Here is a 6,070-nt window from a genome sequence, read left to right as displayed (position 1 = left end):
TGCAATACATTTCCCTAGTTCACTCACTCCACTTATGCATTTCTTTATTCATATCAATATTGACTGAAAAGTTTATGAAGAACCTACTGTGTGCCAGGCAATGAGTCCAACACAGCAGAGTCAGGGAAAAGGATACATAAAAGGAAAACTGGTCATGCCATATGGCAAGAACTGCTGAAAGGGGGTATAATCAAAATACTTTGGAATCCCACAGGGGGATGGGAGATGGTGACCCCTGAGCTGGGTGTTAGAGGATGAATGAGCATTTACCAGGCAGAGGGAAGACCATTTGCACCTGCATGGAGCCATGAAAGGAGGAAGAATGATTGAGGCAGGAAATAAAGCTTGAAAAGGAGGTTTGCATCAGCTTGTGAGGAGTCTTGTGTGCCAAGCTAAGGAATTCAGATTACATATTGCAGGTTATGGAGAGTTAAAGAGGTTTCTTTGCAATGGAGACTGTCACGATCTGTTTGGACTGGGAAGACCATTCTGCAGCAATGTGAGGACAGATGAAATGAGGAAGAAACTGGTGACAGGAGTACCAGTGAGAAGCTGAGTTCAACGAAAAAGATAAAAAGGCTGAAACTTGGACAGCCGCAAAGGATGGAGAGGAGTAAAGCAATTTGAACAGCAAAAATTACAATATTTAATGATTGATTAAAGGGAGCACAGGGTGAGGAAGAAAGAAATCAGAGAATACCATTTTTGAAAGAAAGAGGGGTGTGAAAATCAGAGAGATTGGGAAGTAATCTGATGAAGGGTGAGAATCAAATAGATTTTTTTTTTAAGGATAAGTGAGATTTGAGCATGTAGATAAAGGGGGAGATCCTGGGGGGAAAAACCCGAGAATAATATGCTTTTCTCCATAGAGACCAATGTGTTTGAAATATCTAATGTTTTCATTTTTCCTGTGTGGGAATAGGAGAAAAAAGGGCTGTTAGGTCCACTTTCAGGGAACTTAAATAGATGCTCTGGAAGGAAGGGTAATGGGAATCTGAAGATGATCTGAAGGAAGGTGAGTGACACGATGAGATTAAGAACCCTGACTCGCCCTCTCACCTTTCAGACCATGAAAAGAATTTCCAAGATAAGCATGGAAACCAACCCCATGCGGAAGGATGGGTTGAGGTACTTTGGCTTTACAGTGAAATGGTGATTGACATCGCCAACAGAGGCAGGTGCTTATCGACTTGACACTTTTCCCTGAGTGTACACTTTCCAATAGTGTCATCACTTCAAAATGACATGCAGGCCATACATGGAACCATTGAACTAAGAATAAGGTCTGTGCTTTAATTCCGGCTCCACTACCTTCTACAAATACGACTTCCAACAAGTCATCTAACTTTAAATTTGTGGACCTCAATCTCATCATGTATAAAATGGTATTGTTGATATGCTCCCTGCCTACCCCACTGGGTTTTGAAAGGAATAAATTATAATGCTAAGAAAAGGGCATTGAGAACTGTAAATCACTCCTCACATGCAAGGCATTCATGTGGTTATTGTCATTGTTATTGCTATGTTCACACACTTAAGACCATAGGACCCAAGAAACCTGAGACAACTTACTGCCAATAGCTTTCTAATTTGATTTAGTGTCCCAAGAAATCTTCAAACTCTATGATTGAGTTTCACCAATCTCAAGCCATACACTGTGAATCATGATAAAATTCAGGAACATGGGACTTTAGGCATAATACTTTTTCATTGCCTTGCAGTTCTTTATATGCACCCAGTACTAACGCTTAACATGATCCTGGCCACCAGGGCCAAATTGCAAAGTAAGAGCTTTCAGGGAAGCATTTTCCAAATTGTGCAGTCTGTTTTTATCCTTTCTGGATGGAGAAAGGGAAAGAGGGAAAAAAAGAGGGACTTCACATTCCCACCCAATGGCCTCCCAGTAATTTTCTTAGCCCAGCCTTAAGGAGGCCTTATCTGATGTAACACTCCCCTTTACTTTCTCAGGTCCAGCCCCAGGGCCTTCATGCCGAGCTCCCTCCTGCCTCAGTACTGCTCACACCTTCCCTGACTACAACATGTGAAATAACAAATCATGACCAATTCTATTTTCCTCACCCTGCTTCACACACTCAATCACCAGCAGATTAAAATAGACTTATTTGTTTCTTATCTTTTCCCCCTTCAGGTCAATGTATGCTCCACAACAATAAGACTCTGTCGTGTTTGCCTGTGCCTGGTACCTGGAGGGCATTCAATAAACAGTTATTGAATAAATGAATGAATGTATGTGTAGAATGGATATATCAATTTCAAGTGTCCTGTGTTCTTAGGAGCATTTAAAACATTAAAACTGTAAAGTAGTATGAGAACTACTGCTTTGGATTAAAAAAAAGTAATAATGCAAAATTCAGAGAGAGCATGAGGGGCTGAGCAGACAAAGATAAGGGCCACCATGGCAGGTAAAATGACAATTTCTAGTTGGATAACCAACTCCTCTCAGGTCACCTAGGAATTTTCCAGTTATAGGACCCCAAATCCTTCATCCAAGGCAACTCCTCAGTTTCAGGCAAACTGGGACAGGTGGCTACTCTGGCTTTTAGAGTCAGATGCCCACATGGATTTGAACTCCCCATTCACATTTATTAGCAATGTGACCTTGGGCAAGGCATACTTACTCTCTTTGATTTTAGTTTCTCATTTACAGTTGGGGTGGAAATATCTGGATCAAAGTTTTGTAGGGATTTCTTAAAAAGAATTGTACATAAACACTTACTACATTGCTTGGTACATAATGAATGCTGGATAAACAGCAAACGGTATTATTAAAGTACCTGACTTATAATTGGCATTCAATAAATGTTAGCTTAAAGATGAGGGAAGATGCTAATCCCAGTGTATTTTTTTTGTGTGTGTGAATGATGACTTTTCATATTATATCTCAAAAGATAAAGACGCTTCATGGTAAAATTTTGATACTAAATTTGCCATTCTGTTTGTAAAGCTTAATCACAATTTCATCTAGAAGAAAAGCATTTTTGTTCTCATAGTCTTCATTATTATTAAAAAAACTATGTAGTACAGTAAAAAAGAAAAAGAAAAATTATATGAGCATTTATAAAATATTATACATTTTAAAACATTACTTAAATTTTTTTTTACCTGTAAGTATAAATAATTCATTCAAGTTTCTTCAAATAAAGTTGGTATAGGCTGGGAATACCATATTTTAGGAAAGCATAATTTTCTCATCAACAAAAACAAATGTTCCAACTAGTTTTATAACCTAAAAGCCTTTAAAATAGTCACTTGGAGTTGATTTTGGGAAAAAAAGTTCTCTTGTCTGTTTCTGTTAATGCCCACATGAGTTTTACTAGTTGCAACTGAAATCACAGAAACCAGGGCTTGATGCTTAGCTGGCAAGAAGCCAGGATAATGAAATTAATAACATATGCTGAAGAACCCATTTGTAACAATTTTTCCATTAAAAAAATGAGGCAACTCAAAGTGACAGAGCTTTCTCCCTCTGCCCCCAGCCCTGTATTTTCTTTTGCATTTAATATGTCTGAATGTTGAGGCTGATGATGGTTCTTCTGATGGTCCTTAGTTACTCTCACAATTCATATGACTTCACATTTAAGCAACCCTGTAGCTATTAGGCAGAAAATTTATTTCTGTTGTTGTTTTTTTTTTTTTTTTTTTTTTTTTTTTTTTTTTTAAATTTATTTTATTTTTGGCTGTGTTGGGTCCTCATTGCTGCACACGGACTTTCTTTTAGTTGCGGCGAGCGGGGGCTACTCTTCGTTGTGGTGCATGGGTTTCTCACTGCGGTGGCTTCTCGTTGTGGAGCACGGGCTCTAGGCACGCGGGCTCAGTAGTTGTGGCTCGCGGGCTCTAGAGAGCAGGCTCAGTAGTTGTGGCACACGGGTTTAGTTGCTCCGCGGCATGTGGGATCTTTCCGGGCCAGGGCTCGAACCCGTGTCCCCTGCACTGGCAGGCGGATTCTTTACCACTGCGCCACCAGGGAAGCCCCTGTTGTTGTTTTTGTAAGTTTTATTTTTTTTTTTTCGGTCAGTTGAATTCTTTGTGTCTCTGCCAGCTAGAGACATTCCCCAATTCAGAACGAAGCCCTGTGCTAGGAACACTTGTTAAGATGGTCTTGGTTGTCTTGGCTGGTCTAATCTGTCAGCAGCCTGTCATGGGACGCTTCTGCAGGTAATTCTAAAATCACAGAGTTCATGACCAAAGGTACACACATCTCAAGAAGACCCTCTGAAGTCCTCTTTCAGAATTTCTCTGCCCTCACTTTACGCACATTGCTAGCAAGCCTGGTAATCAAATTTGCAAACGTTAATAAATCAGGGGTGGCAAATTAGGAGGAAAGAAACAAGCAGACCAATAGCGACAGAAGGCAATACCTGACAGCTAAGCAGGAGTCAGAGACATGCTAAAACCAGGCACAGGAAAAATATAGTGCTCTCTCACTACTAGAAGAAGAAATTTACCGACTCAGCAGTTTGGGAAGACATCACAGGATGGTGTATGGTGATAGGTATTCATGTAGATAAGCCTGAGTCATAAGGAAACATCAAGTTCAGTATTCACTGTTGAAGAATGTGGGCAAGACTATCATTGTTAAAATAAAGATAGGTATATAGATACATAGATAGATATCTTTATTATAAAGCTTCTCATATATTATAAATGTGTTTGTGTGATTGTATGTGCATATATTTAGAAGAACACATATCAATAATGGGTCTCTCTGGGCAGAGTGCTAGAGGGTTAAAAGAAAAGAGAGTCACAGCTTCATATAACTCTGCTTTGATAAAGTTTTCAAAATGAGCATGTTCACTTTCCTAATAAAAATATTTAAATATTTTCTAAGAAGGCTAAAGCATTATTGCATTTTTACCCATGAACACTTTATCAGTCAGCCTGTAAATCAGCCAGATCCTGAGAGACAGAGTCAATATCGCTTCTCCCTACACACATATGTTGTACCTTGTACTGTGCTGTGTCCCTGTATGAGATCTCTGGTCTGTATGCCCAGAGGAAACTATAGATAGATCTAGTTCTGTTTCTCAAGGAACTAATAATTGAGTAAGAAGCTGAGAGGATAAGAAAAGCTTGATGTGTGGAATGAGGGGAGAGAGACTTAGAGCATGTGGCCTTGCGGACCAATCAGGACAGGTGCAGCCAAGGAGGATGCTGAAATTGTCCAGTGGAAGCAGGGGAGCATCGGGGAATGATGAGAGAGGGCAAAAGGGTGCTGCCAAAGGGATGACAGGGAGAGATTTGAAAACAAACTGCAGTGATGTTAAAGTGTTGCAGAGGTCAGAGGCATCCACACAGTGGCTCCCTGTTTGGGGTCTAGCTTGTTCCATTTAAGGTAGTCTTAATGAACACAAATACCGCAAAAAGTCTTCCACTGTGTACCCGTAGACTTACTCCTACCCACGCCCAACCCTTCTCTGTGACTCAACTCCCCCAGCTACTACCAGACACTAGGGCCCTTGAAGGCAGCACCAAGCCATTGCAAGGCCCAGATACATTTAACAAATGCTCATTTAATATATAATTTTTTTTTAATTTTATTATTTATTTATTTATTTATTATTTATTTAATTTTTGGCTGTGTTGGGTCTTCGTTTCTGTGCGAGGGCTTTCTCTAGTTGAGGTAAGTGGGGGCCACTCTTCATTGCGGTGCGTGGGCTTCTCACTATCGTGGCCTCTCTTGTTGTGGAGCACAGGCTCCAGACGCGCAGGCTCAGTAGTTGTGGCTCACGGGCCCAGTTGCTCCGCGGCATGTGGGATCTTCCCAGACCAGGGCTCGAACCCGTGTCCCCTGAATTGGCAGGCAGATTCTCAACCCCTGCGCCACCAGAGAAGCCCCCAATATATAATTTTTAAGAAAGCATTGATAACTTGTAAAGGGTCTACTTAGTAATTCTGCCAAGTACCTTGCATACAGGGTACTGAATGTCGGTTTCTTCCTCATGAGCTATTCTTTCTTCCTCTTTTGAAATCAGGAATAAACAATGACAAAATTCAACCAAGGATCCTTCCTAATCAAAAAGGAAGGCCATAACATTTGGCTTAAGGGTCT

Source organism: Balaenoptera physalus, assembly GCF_965194825.1.
Source record: "Balaenoptera physalus genome assembly, chromosome: 9".
Lineage (NCBI taxonomy): Eukaryota > Metazoa > Chordata > Mammalia > Artiodactyla > Balaenopteridae > Balaenoptera > Balaenoptera physalus.
The sequence above is the reverse complement of the archived record's forward strand: the minus strand, read 5'-3'. Positions refer to the sequence as shown.